Source organism: Agelaius tricolor, unplaced genomic scaffold (genome assembly GCF_023055355.1).
Source record: "Agelaius tricolor isolate 1412-34295 unplaced genomic scaffold, bAgeTri1.0.p SCAF_11, whole genome shotgun sequence".
Lineage (NCBI taxonomy): Eukaryota > Metazoa > Chordata > Aves > Passeriformes > Icteridae > Agelaius > Agelaius tricolor.
Window position 1 is genome coordinate 27,082,806 of NW_027269271.1, and position 17,887 is coordinate 27,100,692.

Sequence of the window (17,887 nt, forward strand, 5' to 3'; positions counted from 1 at the left end):
TCAGAAACGTGGTTTTCTTTCAAGGTAGTATCAAGTTACTTCTGTTTCCTCAAGAAGTTCAGTGCCTCTTTATTTTGATGGCTCTGAAAGAATCACCAGGTGGAAACCCTTCAGCTTTGAATTACTGAAACCCTGCTTTGAGTTACTCCTACTTCCAAGACAACCAGCACGAAACAGTAGCACAAATCCAAGAAGTGCAATTTCCATAGGATGTCACACTTGCCTGAGTAGCTGTTAATGCCAGCTGCAGCAGCCAGAATATGAATTTTCCCACTGCTAAAATTTCAGAAAGCAAAACATAAAAGTGAAGGCAGCTTTATCATTACCTGCCTGTTCTCATTTCAGAAAGCTGGTTCCCCTTACCTTCTTTAAGTATCTACTAACAATTTTTTTCATTGCAGTTCATCTTGAAAATTAATCATCATAAATTTAAAACCGTTTTCTTGCACATCTGTCAGGTTGGTAGTGCTATTTCGTTTATTACAAGACCACATGACGCATCAGAGCTCAGGATTTGAACATGACATATTTTCACTTTGTTGTGATACCACATTCGAAAATTGTTCCTATCAATCTTTCACTGGAGCCAAAACTTAACTGTCTTGTTCACTGAAACATTAAATGCCAAGTCACACAGATGAATAAAAGCATTTGCAAGATGCAAACATTTGCAAAAGTTTCCTGTTGAAGGGGTCTGTAGAAGAGAATCCACCAAAGTGAACCAAACCCCGTCAGTATCAAAATAATGATCATTTGTAATCATCTTGGCCATCAGATCTCACTGAAACTAATGATTTCATTAACAGGCTGAAGTAGAATTTTGAAGTGTTTACAGCCCTGATTTCCAAACAGTTGTGCACTTGCCAGACTCAGCTCATGCACTGCTCCACACCCGTGATTTTCTGCATCGTTCCCAGTGAGGAGCCAACCCCCAAACAAACAGGCCAGGTACTTACAGTCCCCATAATGCATCATTTTCCCTCTAAACAGTGGCAGCAAACAGGCTCCTCCAACACTGTATTACTTTCTTCTCTCATTCATGACGATGTCACACCCAGGTTCTTTGATTCTGAAAGAGAAGCATTTCCCAGGTTCTGAGGACAGAGGTACCCTGGCCAATCCATCATGCTTTGTGTGCTAATGATAGACTCATGCAGACGAGGCACCAGGAGCAGTCAGAGGCAGCAGGCATGAAAAGGAGTGAATCAACTGTCAGGGGTTGTGATCTGAAGGACTGCAAGGCTGTGATTAGAATTTTCAATCAGGACTTCCACAATCCATCACGCTACAAGGGAAAGGGAGGGGGACACACATATTTCTTCATCAGCCCTTCCTGCTATGGGCAAAGCAAGTTCTGAGGCATTAAAAAAAGGGAATCTGAAAGTCTTATGCTCATAAGCAGGTGCTCTTCAGGGAGTGGAGAGTAAAGGATTTTCTGCAACTGCACAGCTACTATTTTTGTCTGCAAACTCAAGATTATGTGCAGCACAGCTTTTGAGATTATGAGAATAAAACACAGCTCTTCCTCTCTCTCCTCTTACAGGTGCACTCACAGCTACCTGAGCAAAAAGTAACCCTGGAAACCTTTGTGTGTTGTCTTTAGGGATGTGAAAAGGAATAAAAACCTCCAGGAATCCTTCATCAGAATTTGCTAACACGCTCAGTGAAACTTTAGAAAACAACAAGGCAGAGCTCTTCCTCTTTGCAAGGAAAGGATTCTGTAATAACCTGTACAAAATCACCTGCAGCACTTGCCAGGAGGCATTCAGTCACATCCTCCAAATGTAAAAGGGACCAGCAAGTTTACTGAGTGCACAAGATCACAGTCACCAACCACATGGGCTAACGTTGTATTCCTTGTGGTATTTGTTTGCCTTGGTACTGCTGCCTCTGACTCAGTGAAAAATTCAATTCCACAACTCAACAGCACTTGGAGCTGGGCTAGTCCTGCAGCCTCCCTCCTGAAACCACGGGAAAGTCACAAAAGCTCTGCAAGTATCTTGCTGCTTCTTTCCTCTCCTTCCTCACCCATGAAATGCAGCCATTCACTCTTTCTCCAGACAAGAATTTTGCAAGAACTCATTTCCAAACGGCATTTGCTGCCTCAGAGAGCCTGTCCCTAAAAAAATGCCAGCCCATCAATCAGGAACTGGGTGTTGGAGGCTCAAAGGAAATGTCCCAAGGTCTGTATTGCTGTCACTACAGTTTTTGACTCAAAATCTAGATCCAAGTGACAAGCTAGGCAGACTACACATTTATTGAAATATATGAATGAAGCATTATTTTAAAAGGCAATTTTCATGTTAAACAATGAATAATGAGCAGTAAAGGCAGATCTTATTTACATAATTAATGTTTCAGTTATTGATATTCCTTCAGAGGGTCACTAGACATTTTTCTCCAAGTTAATTAATTAATAAAGCAACTCCTTTTATGTAGGTAATTGCAATCACTTCAATACTCAAAGGCATGTAAAATATCTGGCTTTTTTTCTTTAATGTTGCAACCTAAGTGACACAACGATCATTTGCATAAATATAAACACTGAATGGGTCCATTTAACTCCTGACTAGAAATAAAACCTTTGAAACTAACAGGAAAGAAACACATTAATGAGGCACAAACATGGCAATCTGTGCAAACTACCTTTTGTCCAAAGCATCACATTGTATTTTCCCTAACACAAATCTCAGCTTCAAGACACTGAACTGCTCATGGTGCAAACCTGTCCTCACTTTTAGCTGAAGATTGCTCTGAGGAGACAGAATAATTTGGGAAAGAACAGACTTTATGGAGAAGCAAAGAGAAACTAGAAAGCTGTTAGAGAGCAGAAAGCTTTAAATGTTCAACATTTTTTCACAGGTAACAGAAATTAAGAAATGCATTACCAAATCCTGCAAACAGAAGCCTGATGCTGTAAAAAATCTGTTACAGAAAGTCTAAGTGCCCATGTAAGTCCCACTCAATTCAGGTGAGAGGGTTACTTTGCTCAGTGACAAAAGTTTATTTGCTCTTGCATCAGATCAGGCCTCAGGAAAAACAGCCTGGAAAGGATCACTGGGTGCACTGCTTGAGGAAGGTGGAACAGTTGAGGTTGTAATTTTATCACACATAATATTCTTAAACCACTAATAACTTGTACTCACTCCATTTCTATCTGTATCACCACACACTGCTGCCAAAAGGGGCAGGTCCAAGTGTCCTCCCAAACCTGGGCCTCAGAGACTCCTCCAAAGCCAATTATTTGTTGTTAAAATTTCATTTTGAATATGTCATTTGTTGCGTGATTTAATGAATGAGAGAGAAAGGGGTAAAAGATGTTGATATTTGACCAGTGACACCACTGACTAGCTCATAACCAGAGTCACATCATTCTGCTATTTCCTAATCAGAAAACTGCAAGTGTCTCCACTATCAAGCATTCTGAAGCATAATTTGGGATTTTTTTCCTGTTTGATACAGTGCCTAACACCATGGGGGAAAATGAAGGCAAGGAGGGCCCCAATCCACCTCCACAGTTCTGGGGAACAGGATAGCAATAGAGATAATAAATGTTATTATTTGTATTATCCACTCATCTGCACCGTATCAGCTGCTAAAACCTTGCAAATATTCCTGACACCATCAAGAACCATTTCAACCTGTTTTCAGACTGTAAACCTCATATCTGATCTCCATCCAAGAGATTATAACAAAATGTGAAATAACCTAAATATTGAAAGCCATTTCACAGAAAGTGGAAATGGATACTGTGGGGAAAAACACATCCCAGGCTTGCAAATTCCCTCTTTCATGTAATCCTTCTCCATATCCTTCCAGGGGACTATCTGATATCTCTCTCTCTCAGTGTTTTCAACCACTGCAGATCTTTTCAGAGCCAGTGGCTGGTTGTGCTTTCAGCTGGTGGTTCCCATTCCAACCGTGCAGGAGTCAGGAATGCAGCACTTGAGCAGGTTATGAATAAACCACTCAGGTTTTCTTTTCTGTGTTTCTCAGGAATTACTCACAGCCACGGAGCACAACAGAGTTCTGCTCCTTCAGGGCTCCACTTCCAAGGGATCGATGTGCTGCAAACAGAGGCACTACAGCCCTTAATAGCAAGTTTTAAGTGCTCCTCACAAGGCAAGAGTCTCCTGGACAGCCTTCCTGCAGGTATCCAGGAGCTAAAGAGCTGCTTTTAGTGTAAATTTGTGCCTTTTGGCCAAAACCACACTGTCCTAAACACAAAGAAGCGACAACGGACACATCCCAGACAAGATATAAATGAAATTCCAGATTAACAAAGCCCCATTAAATCAACTTAGCAATTCCATCTCCACGGATAACAATTTGGCTTGCAGTGGTGGGCTAAATAATGCAGTTGAACACATTAAGAATAGATCTGTATTCAGGCTGAATGGACTGTTAGCTCAGGAATAAAAGACAGGAGGGAAAAGAAATGCTGAAGTAGCTATATTCTGCCCACAGCACATTTTCTCCTCTCCTTCATCTTCCAAAACTATCATGATCATACATCTATCAACATATCATACACTTTCCCTGTGAAAGAGACAAAATAGGCCTCCAAATCTGTGTCTTAATGGGCACCATCAAAAGAAATATCAATTCATCTGGACGCATAAACCATCCAGAAATCAGTGTAATCAGAAAGTGGGGCTTCTTCTTTGCCATCCAGTCTCTGCAATAGCAAGGGCTGCTTTTATATTTGATTATTTTATACTGCAGATACCTTCACTTCCCCTGAGTGCATTTAGCAGCAAACCCAGAGATTCCTCCTCTGACCAAGAGGCAAGTCCCCCTCTCTCTCCCTGCAGTCAAGAGTTTCAGTTTTTCATGAGATAGTAAAAAGTTTCTCTATTGTCAGCACTAAAAGCTTCTCCTAAAGTAGTTCTTTCTCCAAGTAGCCACATTTTTTCATCAAATTTTAGTGCATGCATTTTATGAAAGTGTCTGACAACCTCAGGATTTAGGTTAGAAAAAGAAGATGAAATGTAGGCTAGGCTACAGGGGGCTTTCTAGGGAATACCCCACTAAAGCAGTCTCCTGAGAGCTAAGGTATCTTCCTTGCTACAAAAGCAGTAATTGTTGAGAACAGATTTTCAGTGGGCTCTAGAGGTTTAAAATCTTAGAAAGACCTAATTTCTTTCAAAACTGTCTGCTGGTTTCCTCTGGATTTTATATCTGTATGGGTTCAGATGGAGTACAGAAGGAATTGTACACCATTAGCAAAAAACTTAAGTTGAATTTTCTATCTCCTGTAAACATCACCTAATGCTGTCAGGTTTGCTATAGAATATTTATTGCTTTGACTATGTAAAAAGAATTATTTTTTCCAGATTAAAACCAGCACTTCAAGGAGGACATAAAATTACATTATTTCTATTGCCTCAAAGTAGGCAATGAAAACTTTAATGTATCTGTTCCTATCTCAGGCATACCTATGAATATTTTTAAAGCACAGATAAAATATTCCACCAATGTTTTTACTCCTATTTTTGCTAAAGGTAAATTATATTTTTATCTCCAAAAGTGATCCATTTGCACAGATTTTTACATCGCCTGCCCTATTCCAATTCTCTGGGTCCACCTTAAACATTCTGCAATGCCAGAATCCTGAATACAGTTACTTCACAAATATGTACAGCCTGAAAAAAAAAGAACTCCTAACACCCTGCCTTTTAATGCTACATATCCCTTCTTTTGAGAGGAAAACCCTGTAAGTGAAAGGATTCCAGACTCATCCTTTGTGCTGCCTTTTCAGGACATGCTGAGCATCACACACTTCCCAAAGCCTGTATGCAGTGAGAGGGTGACAAGACACACTCCAGTTGTTTGTTTTTTTTCCTTTCTCAAGATTTCAGTGTTTATGTGTGACCTCCAGTGTTTAACTGATGACTATTCAGCACATCACTTACAAAAAACAGCCATTCTCATTTCCTTTACACTCCTCCTCACAGAAATAAATCAGTATCCTGACTGATGGAAACACTTAGCTGCCAGTCACTCTGCTCTGTACCCTCGCTGCTCCCACCAGCCTGGGAGAGATGCAGAGATGCAGGGAAGTGATTAAATTGTAACACAGAGCCCTGAGAGCAATAACTAAGTGAGCAGTTATAAACAAATAACACAGTTCTTCATAATTCAGTAAAATGCATTATCTGATTTTGTGTGTGGCTCTGAAAGCCAGTCAAAGCACCCGTGCTTTTTCACTAATGCAATAATGTTACTGCTTAATGGTGGAAAGCACAGGAGAGCAATACATGGCCTACAAATAAGAGTAAAATGTGCAAGCTTAACAATACAAGTTTATCTTCCTTATGAATTACCTAGGCAGTGCTTTTATCATATGAGATCCATTGTTTCCTGATCTGCAAATTACTTCCTGAATCTATTAAGTATAACGGGAGAAATGTATTTTTCAGTCTTGCCCTCAGAAAAAAAAAAAAGAAAATCGCAATAAATCAGTGTAAGCAGGTGAGCCTGAACTGGTAACAAGTCCAAGGTATTTCAAGTGTGCAATCCCTGGCTCCCCAGAACACTGAAGGATCTTTTAAGGTGGGAGCACAGAGATGAAAGGATTTAAGAGTAAATTATCCAATGATAGTACAATTCTGCAGCATTACCATGCGTGTGAAGGATTATTAAAGATCAGGTAGGATTTTTCCAGCCTTACTTCAGTCTCCTCCAGGGAAACGAATTCTGCAATGCTCCATAGGAAATAAAGAACAACCTGAGTATATTAAAAGACTCATGGATATAATTCCATGAACTACAAGCTTTCTTTTAACTCAAGTACCTCAAAGTGCACAACACTTTTATCACAGTCCTTGAGTTTCATGTGTCTTTGAAGGATGACATTTCCACTCCCTGACTTGGCATCTGCATGTCCTGAATTCTCTACCAAGGGCCCAAGAAGAGTAATATTAGTTGTGTTTACAAATCTTCCTCCCCCTAAATTCCAAAACCACATCCCAAACTCATTTACCTAAAGGAAATGCTTCAGACACGTACAGCCATTAAGCACACCATGATTATCATGAGGAAGATAAGAAGCCAAACACCAGTGTAGTTTCAATTCTTCTCTCCCCCATTAACAAGAGTCAAGAGAACTCTTGGTATCAATCACCCTCATGCTCTGTCTCACAGGAGTCATCAGACAAAGCACATTTTATATTGACTAGACCAACAGTCCCAGAGTACCTCAGTGAGTACATAATCTGCACAAAATCCACTCTTCCACTTACCCCTTACATCTTTGATCTCAAGGCCTAAAATTTCACCAAAACTTTTGAGCAGTTTATTTATGATGTAGCTATCAATAGTAGCATTGCTAAATCATTCCCTTTAAATAAATTACCTATTTACATTTTCTGTACTCAAAGCCAGGGTAGGAAGCACCACCTGTGGATAAGATTGGCTGACACTTCTCACTCCCTTTAATCACTTTGCAGCTCTGCCAGATTTTTAAATGTTCAGGCCACATTTCTACATGTCTGCATGCTTTGGGGTGATTTTCGGGATGTGAGGGATGAATGGGTTGAATCACTTCCAAAATTTCAGCTGTAGGGAAATACTGTGTTTTGACCACGTTTCATAATCATTACAAACTTGTATCTGAACAGTTTGCTGAGTTTTGAAACTGGGAGTAGGATTTGGTCTTCATATCACAGATCTGGTTTTCTTGCTAATACTAAAAAAAAACAACAACACCTCCCCGTCCCAAAAAAAAACCCCAAAACAACCAAGCCAACAAACAGACCAAAAGAAAGCCACAAACCAAAAATCCCAAGCCCAAAACTACTTAAAATTAAAAAATGATATTTTACATTTGGCCAGGATGATCCCTTTATACAAAAATCCCTCTATGCTATCACCCCTCCTGCAGCCTCCAGAAGAACTAAAATGTGCATACACATTCCTATGAACACTGTCCTGGAAAATGGACTATTTCTTTAATTACTGCTTTGAACTGAAATTACACAGAGCAGTGGCAGTGACAGCAAGAGGTTCATCTTTCCATCAAGGCACCCAGCAAGCTGCTGAGTCTTGAATGCATAAAACAGAAGAGTCAGAGCAGAGAAAAAAGGGATTGACTCTGACACGAAGTCTTGTATCACAAGAAGCAGAAGAGAAGAATTTGTGAGAGCTGTTTAATAATGAAGGACTTGGGAGGTTCAGTCTGGGAGTCAAGATGTAAAAACAGCTTTATGGGAGGGGGAGCTTAAGAGTGGATGGAGACAATCGTTTATGAGAGAGGAGCTGCAGCCAGATAAGGAGGAAAGGAGAGGGATCAGGAAACTGGGATTAAGAACTCACACGAAGAGCTGGCACCTCATTTGCCTCTATTTAAGGTCACAAAAAGCACAGAAGCTGCTGTCACAGCTACTCAATTAAACAGAATAGTGCAGGTCCACAGGAGAAGAAAACCTGGCCTTGATGATGCACCTGGATCTCAACACACCAGGAACTGATGTTCCTCCCCAGAAAAGGAGTTGTATCTTCCTTACTATATTAAAAGCAAGATCATCCTACCATTAGGATGAATATTCTTGTTGAATATCATACTCTGAATTATTCCAAATACTTAATTTCATTAGATGGATTTTCTAAGAAGACATAAATTAGGGCAATATGGTTCATAATATTTTCACTTCCTTTCCCTGTAACCCATTTCACTAGTTTTACACTTCATCAATTTAAGCATTATGGTTAATAGGTAACATTTAATTCTGTCAAAGGAGGAAAAAAATCCAAGTGTCTCATTAGGAAGCTCTGATGGCCATTTCAGGAAGTAATGCTGCATTTTCTACCTAAGTCCAATAGAGATGAAGACACTGAAGTTGGAAGCACGGCCAGAACTTACAGGTTTCTGTGCAGGGCAAAGGCTTTTTTACTGCTCACTTGGGCACGAGGAAAAGTGGAACCCTGGGGGACAGAATTCCAGTGAGATTTACAGCTACACAACAGCAGTGCAAAGCACTAAACCAGAGCTCCAAAACATCTGGTTTACCACAGCTAAAAACTAAAGGCAAGCAACATTTTATTTATGTTAAGCACAACACATTCCTACATGGACAGCAACAGTAATATATGAAGATTATCTAATGACAGGAACAGCATCTCTGACTAACTCCAGGAAAAACATCAGTAAAGCCATTTTCTACCCAATACTATGCTCTGAAATATGGCAATAATCTTTCAAACATCAACAGGTGCCAGGATATCACACAAGAACAAGAAACAGGTGAAAAAGCTTTCACAAAATATAAAGAAGGCTGAATTTCCATTACACCTAGTCTGATTTACAGTCATTGCAAAAATTCACAAGGAGCTGTTTTAAAAATCTTTGTGAACATGTGTGAACTCCACTTCTCCAAAATAAGCAAGACACATTTCTGTGACATGCTAAGAATTCTTCTACAGGTGGTGTTAGTGCCTTAAAAGCCTCAGTGATCAATCAGAATTATCACAGGAGGGGATTCAGAGTCATGTCAGGTTTTTGAATGACAGAAGCACGCCAGGCTTTGTACTACAAAAAGAGTATTCAAAAATAGAATACATCACCTAATCATCTACTCACACTCCTGAAGAAGTAGGCCAGCAGATAAAAAACCTTTGAAAAAACTGACAATTAAAATGTGTCCCACTCCAGTTTATTAACACATCATTAGACTGTTTCACAAGTTGCTGTTAAATATAAAATTATTCAGTGGATAAAAGGGAGGCTGTAGGTAGTAACACATTGTACCTGTAACAGCAGCTGTTTCTTTTCTGCACCCTGACTCTTCCCTGAGCTGCTTTTCCCATTGTAATTTTTAAATTTTGGGCACACTACAACACAGCTCCTAAGGCTATAACCACAAAATGTAATAGGTCTTTAAAAAGACAACCTTTGGCATGTGAGATTTGAGGTGGGAGGGTCGTAACACTCTCTAAGAGGTGCCAAAACTCAGGAAATTTCTCTTCCCAAGTGTGATCCACAGCACAGGAAGGATGTGGTGCTGTAGGAGTAAGTGCAGAGGAAAGACCAGGGTGATGAGAGGGATGGAGCAGCTCTGCTGGGAGGAAAGGCTGAGAGAGCTGGCATTGACAAGAGAACCTTGCTTCAGAAGTTTCCCTCTCACATTACTGCACAGAGATGCATTTAGAAACTTTACAAGTTATTACCACTACCTCACCAAAAGGTCACGCCAGCATTCTTCATTTAAAGGAAATTTCCTTTAAAAAAGCACTTTGTGAACTCTACTAGAAACTGCAAGGCATTTCAGTCTCCCTTGTCTACTCCTCAACCTTTTATTACAACAATAAATAATATATGCAGTAGATTAATATTTAGAAGAACTTTATTCTCTACTTGCATCATCCTTATAAATTATTCTCCTATTAATGAGTTATTTGATCTCAACATATTAGCACAAAAATTACATTGTTCTCTGTACTAATCTGTAACCTATGTGCTCGCCTTCTGCTAAAAGCTTCTCTTCAAAGTGCTATTATTAATTGTCAGGCATTGGAACTGTTCCTCCAGACATTATCCCCTTTACTTTCAAGACAGGCAGACAAGATTTTCTCCACTTTTTGCAAGTAAAGTACAAGCTAAAGTACATCTGAATACACAATTCATTCTATTTAGCACTGTGCTCTCCCTAATGTACCCAGTGTGGCCAACTCCTTACAGGAAGCAATTGCTGGAACAATTAGGACTCAGCAAGATTAATACACAAGATGTTGTCATGTCTGCATTTTATCTCATGCAGTGATAGTGGAATGACAAAGATGCAGCCCAACAGAAGTGTGCCAGCAGTGACCAAACCTCTTCAAGCACCTCCTGGAACTCTAGGCTGAACTTTTTCATGCTGCATTAATGTTAGAACTACAGAGCTATCCTGAACTTCTATTCCTGCTGATTATAACTTTCTCTCAAGTTGAAAATTTTCACCTAAGACCTGCAATGCCCCAAGTGGGAAGGAATCATTCAGACACCCTTGTTTCAGTTCCTTTGGTTTTTTTCCAGTGTTGTCTGAATGCACAGCAGTGAACCTACACTGATCTCCAGAATGTGGAGGTTTTTTGGAGAAGAAACCAGACATACACTAAATCAGCACAATTCCTGGTGGTTTCTGGATGTCTGTTTCTTGTAACAAATCAAACCTTTGATTGTCTTGGAAAAACCCACTGTCAGTCTTTCTCAGGAAAATATATGCACACCTATGAAAGTAAGATAATATATTCACTATCATTTAACCTGAAAATAAGTCTCCTTAATAAACGAATTAATAAATAATCACTGTGAAGCAGCCAAAGATAATCCTAGTCCTCCAGAATGAGCAAAGTCATAGAGGTAATCCAATACAGACATTAAAATTAGTGTTATCCCTGCTTTTACTCATTGGCTACATTGCAAATTATGTACACACTTTCAGCCACAAAGGAAAAAATCAACCCTGTCTTCATCAGGAAAATTTATTCTTCTGTTCCCAGATCCACAAGACCAATTACTCTACCTGTGCTACTTCCCTTCTCAGCACTGTCCTTCCTCCCATCTCCACCAAAAAGCTCCATCTAAAAACAGTGATTAGCAGAACCAGCCACCCACAGTGTGCACGGGTCACCTGCAGTCTGTTCTCTGAACTAGAGATGATCTTTGCAATAAAGAACTGAGTTACTTCTCTGCACAGCCCGAGCAATATTTTGAAGCTTGATGTGTGCATGAGCTGCTCCCCTGGATTTCTGCTCCCTGGAAAAAGGCAGCTGAGTCCAGTGACTGAGGACAGGATTCTTCTCAACTAATTTCAGCTCTAAGGACTAGGAATTGTATGTAAGTTAACAAACTCAGCTGCTTCCACAAGGACTGCTGAGGCACAGAAGCATCCCTTGGAGATCCCTCCCTCTGCCATCTCCTCACCTCACCTGAGAATCCAACAGAACAAGTTATGCAAGAATGAAACATGAGAAACTCTACATTCAAAAGGGACAACCACACACAGGCACTTTGTTGGACCAACAGTCCTGCCATGAAGAAAATAAAGAGCTGCAACCAGAACTCCCTTATGAAAATCACTTGCTGTTCTTCTTCAAGCAGTGCTGAAGTCTCAGATCTGTTTGGAGGCTGCAGCAGAGTTATTTTTCTGGTGTTGTTTGACAGCATAAAGAAAATCTTGTGTTTTCTCCGGGAGCATCGCGCACTGAAATCCAGAAACTGAAGCCTGGCTCAGTGGGATTCACCCAGTAACAATTCCCACTTTTCTCTGAGGATCTGTAAGCACCACATTCAATTAGCATTAGCTACAAATGTAACATAGCAACGGGGGACAAGCCCTCATGTGATGGAAATCAGTGTAGTGGCTCTGATTTGAAAGAACTTTACCAAATTTCATCAGCTGCAACTCTCACGCAGTGCTGGTGAATTGCCCACTCCATCACTAGGGAGGTAAGGACCATAAAATTTGAGTGCCAGGAACAGTAAGTGGTCAATTCAATTTGTTATCCTCTTTAGGACTTCTCAAACATTTTATTTCTCTTGTTTTCAGAAAGAAGAAAAATGGGTCAGAATATATAAAAACTATCACACAGGGATGGTGGGTGGAAAACTGTCCTGAAGCCATAATGTGAGATTTGATTACTTCAGCAGCCACAAAGAAAAACCCCATTCATAAAATAATCTTTATTAAACTCACTGATGGGTTTGGTTTTTTACTGTTTTTAAACTTGAACTAACTGTTAACACACTGTGTGAAGTAGCACTTCCTGTTGATTTGTTTTGTATTAATTATAGTGCAATTAAAAAGTGGAGTTTTTATTGCAAACAACTACCAGGTGTTTTAAAACCACAAACAGGGGTCACAACATTTCCAAGTGATACTGTCAGTGCTGCTGTGGCACAACAAACACATTTCCAAATGTATGCACATTCACAAAAATTAAAATCCTAGAATGGGAAAACCTCCATTATGTTTAAAAAGCAGGGGGGAAATCCACCTGCTGGGAAGACCCCTGATATTTGTGGAATAGCTGCTAAAATTTAAGACATGAACACCGAACAGGTCATCTAATCTTGCCATTAAAAGATTTGAATTTGCTGATCAGCCTCAGGGCTAGGAAAAAAATTGACATGAGGCACTAACAATAAAACTAAATTGTGTATTTTTTTACATAAAAGAATAAAAGGGAAAATTGAAATATTAATATTTGCTGCATTGACTGTTGATGAACTGAAGAGCAGTACAATTTCCTCAATATCATCTCTGCTACATTAAAGCTTAGAAGTATTTTGGATTTTTTCCTAATTACTTTTATGCTTGGCTTAACTATGTAGCTACTTGGAAATTCCTAAACCAGGAATCCTCCAGAGCAGCAAGTTATCAGTGTGCCCATCATCACCAACCTCAAAACCAAGGGAGCAGAGTCTCCTACCCCACCACAGCCACAAGCAGAACATGAGAGGTTAAGAAATATTTGGTTTGTAAAGGTTACACAAAGAAACAAAAAAAGCTAAAACAAATTCTTCATGCTAACTATTTATTTAGAATATCCCAAATACAGGAGAAGCTTTTCTTTCCCCCAACAATCCTGACAGATACTATGAGAGGGGATTAAAGGAAAGGTATGAACTCTATGAGGGGAGAATTCAAGTGACCTAATCCATGTTAATCTGGCAAAAAGCACATGCCAATAAAGGTGTTCAGGCCAGTCTCAGGCAGAGACTGACAGGTCCTGGAAAGGTTAAACAAGTTCAAGTGCTCTTTTTCTTGGCTGTTTTAGCATAGTTTATTGAGCTGCATCTCAAGGAACAGAAATTCAGCTCTTTTTTTTTTCATGGTGTAAAAAAAATCACTAACAATTTTCCCCTCAGTTACTTCAGTTATTGAAAAAAAAATTATAATCCTTTAGGTTAAGAAACATTCAATATTGATGCCTGCTGTTGTCTAAGTAACAGCAGTCAGTAGGGTAGAAGACATTTCTGTAAAAGGGAGACTGTGAAATGGGTATTGCATCAATTGGATTCCCAGTAATCCAAGTTCTTCAAGAAATTCAAGAGCAAAGAATTGTTTTCAGGTAACTGTTGCTATGATCTCGATATTCTGCAGACTCAAAACTTTGCTAAGCTTCCCAAAAATAAACCTGTGCAGGTTTGGACAGCTCTTTCCCAAACCATGAACACAGACGGATGGATCGACAAGCTTTGGGGTATATCTTGGGACAGACAGACTGATGGGTGCTACTCTCTACAGAATAACATTAAAAGGGTTTTTCACACCTGGAATTGCTTTAAGAGGCCACAACTTCTGTGCCTGGATGCTGATCAGCTCCCAGTGAGTTTCAACACAATCTGGCCCCAACAAACACCCTCAGCAACCCTCAGTCACCCACATCAAACCCCACCAGAATCCCTATTGCAGGGATGTGTGATGACAGATATTTATACTGCATTTTGGGGAGGTTCCAGCTCCATCTTTAGTAATAATGAGGAGACTTTGTATTACAGGACTCTTGATTATCCTCAGTACTAAACAACAGTACATTCACATTCAGGTATGAATTATTCTAGCAGCCTTAGTATTCTGTCTTGATTGTTTTCCTCTTCACAAGTATCCTCTAAATGTAATTTTCCACTAAGTACTCACTGAGGAAAAGCACCTCCCAAAACCACAGGGACATTGCCTAACATCTAAATCTGAGGTTTCTGCAAGACAGCAATATGCCTGCTAAAAGAAAACAAAACAGCAAGCACACATGCATGATAGGATTATTTGTTCCAATACAATATAAATTAGGTCAGACTCCTCTTTGGAGAATTTTGAGTCAAGAACTAGGTGGTCCACTAAATTTCTATTCATTTGCCTTCAGGCTCAGGGAATTGCAAAGACTCTCAAGAAACTGATGCTCCTCTACCCACAAGAGCAATCACTATTTGGGGGAGGGAGGGGTGGGGAATCTCTCAGTGTAACTGCTGGGCAATACCTGGAGACCTGAGAAATCCTTATGCAGTAAAAAGGGCAGCTAATGAATCTTTGCATATAGACAGATATATATATAGATATATATATAGATATAGATATAGATATAGATATATATATATATACACAGAGAGACATACAAAATTCAATACAGAAAAAAAACAGCAACTGCCCTATTTTTTTATGTGGTACATATCATAAAATCACAGAATGGTCTGAGTTGAGAAGGACTTTAAAGCTCATCCAGTTTTACCCCTTGCCATGGCAGGGACACCTTTCACTATCCCAGGTTGCTCCAAGCCCTGTCCAGCCTAGCCTGGGACACTTCCAGGGATGGGGCAGCCACAGCTTCTCTTTTTCCCATCCTCACAGGGAGGAATTTCTTCTGTACATCTAAAATCTAAGAAAACATTCTTATCCTTAAGATAAGAATATAAAACATAAGACAGAAAATAAACAGATAAGATGAAATACCCTGAAGAAAAGTAACCTTTGCATCCTCATTAAACCAAGAGAAATGGAATGTCTGTCTGTAGGAAGTGCAAAGGATCACGGGCTGGAAAGTGCCTGGAGCCAGCTCCCCCAGCAGGCTTCTGCTCAGGAACACTGCATTTTCCAAAGCTCACCCACAGCCATCCTCTCCCTGATCCCATAAGTAACTGAAGGAAATCTTGACGCCTCCAAGGGCCATAAGTTCATGTCAACAGCTTCACACATCTCAGAGAGGACTGAGGCAGAGCAAGATGTGACAAGCAGCCCCTCAGCAAGGCTGCTGCTCTGCTGTGGATGGAGCTGGTCAGGACATGCAGCTGTCTGAAGGGCTGGGGCAGCTGCTTCCCCCACAGCTGGGGACACAGCAGCCCCTGCACCTGCAGCAGGGTCATCCCAGGGAATGAGCTGCACTCTCACTCCACAAAAACAAGATATTGATGAAGAGACAAAGGCTGACAGGTCTTGCTCTGGTCTGGATCTTCAACATGGCAGCACCTTGAGACAGATCCACCACAGACCCCACTGTCACCAGCAGGGCTCACACTGGGGGGTTCTGACAGAGGATTTGTGCATGTGGCTGAACCACTTGAATAAACAAAGTTAAGAATCTAGAACACTCCTTCCACCTGGAACACTTAAAAATGTGTTTGACAGTGGTGTAAGATTAAATAAATAGATACAGGTACCTTTCCTGGAGCTCACAGTGCTGGCTTTACTCACCTTCTCTAAGCTGTGACAATTTTGCTACCTTGAAACAGAAATGGAAGATTGATTCATGGATGAAATTCTTAAACCACCACCATGAAATGTCATTTGGCTGCAGCTAGACTGGGCAAAAACTAGTGTTAAGGGAAAAATATAGAACTGCAGCCTCTCTTTGTGACAAAGTATGAAAATGAAAATGTTTCAATCTGATTAATTACTTGGTTTAGAATATATGCTTTTCATTCTACTGTATCAAAATACCCATAATAAAACAGTGCATTTGATGAAGTCAAGCACTGCCTTACAAAGGCTGGCAAATTTGCAGAACAGCACTTGAGGTTCAGATTAGTAAAATCCTAATGAATATCTACTCTAATACCCATGTAATTGCAGGGAATGCATTTGCAAGTGGTACAATTAAAAAAAAAAAAAAAAAAGAAAAAAAAAAGAAAGAAAAAAAGAAAAAAATCACTGGTACAATGGAAGTCCAGACTGTGATTCTAATGTCAGTTTAAGAGACTGAACTGCCATCCTGGAAGAATGAAGATCCCATTTAAAGGGATGCCAAGAAATGAAGAATCACAATAAAGATTTCCAGTTCTTTCCCAGATCACAACACGCTTCCATCTTTCACTGTAAGTACCAATGCCAACAATTCTCAATTTCATTACTTTTGTCCCAGACACCAAAATGGTTTCCATACATTGTTAATGATTGCTTTGTCCCAAGTGCTCATCTCTTCCTGAGCACTGCACAAGGAGCTGCTCAGCACAAACTCCTGAAGAGCTCTTGGACATAAATAAATGTTGTTTTTGCACTACATGTTGCATTTCTTTCTGGGAGTCTGCACCTGACATCTCCACGCCTCATCTTCCTACCCATAAAAACAGGTTAGTGCAGGGCTTCCCTTACCTCCCAAAACCAAATAAATGCCTTAAAGACAGAGCTGGTGCTGTAAGAATGGAGCCACAAAAGGGCTGGAAGCAAGCACTGCTGAAATAACACCAAACAGAAAAGGACATATGAGAGACCAAGGAATAACGTAGCTTTATTCCTAAGTAATTGGCTGAGCAAGCAGCTCTGATTAATTCTGCAAGAATGCTTGGGTAGTGTTTATAAAAACCAAGTCATTACCTTGACTAAACATTGACTTGGACAGTTAACTTTAACCATCAAAACCTTGACTAAATATTGACTGGGAAAGTTAATTTGAACTATAACATCTAGAAAATCGTGTTCCTCTTTGCTAGTACTTGATATCACTTTAAAATGCAAAGAGGGTTGTAAAAAATAGAGGTTCTCCCACCTCACTGATATTTAGTTGCTGAGCTTGGCTGTGGCTAAATTCAACACAAATACCTTGCAAAAATTTGAAATATAAAAATACTTTAGATACAAAGGCCTATTATGGATGAGAGGCAATGGTCAATCTTCCTTTGCTTGAGCAAGGCCCATCAAAAGTATGAAAAAACGTATCATAATGCTCATGTTTTAAATTTATTTTGTTACATATATGCAGCAGCTTTACAAATTTTGCCAATTTTAAAAATTGTGCCTTGTCCAAAGAATCACACAGGCTGATCAGGAAAAGGGGTTCACTCTGATACCTCTGCTTTTCAGTAGCAGCTACTTCAAGTCTACATCCTCCACTACTGGTTTCACTTCATCGTGTGAGGCCATGGGTCAAAGGACATACACAGGGTCTTTCACTGGCTGAGATAAAAAAAAAAGGG

At 39.9% G+C, this 17,887-nt stretch overlaps 1 protein-coding gene across 14 annotated transcripts in view; it reads right to left on the reverse strand.

Moving 5' to 3' along the window:
• The window catches only part of DAB1 (DAB adaptor protein 1), a 413,672-nt gene that overhangs the window by 122,479 nt on the left and 273,306 nt on the right, over positions 1-17,887 (reverse strand). For 10 of the 14 annotated variants that reach the window (XR_011680667.1, XR_011680668.1, XM_071436822.1 and 7 more), the window contains one exon: positions 957-1,069. The exons of the other annotated variants lie outside the window; for them this stretch is intronic. The gene's annotated coding sequence lies outside the window, so the exon portion shown is untranslated. The remainder of the gene's footprint in view (positions 1-956; positions 1,070-17,887) is intronic. 14 annotated transcript variants of the gene reach the window in all.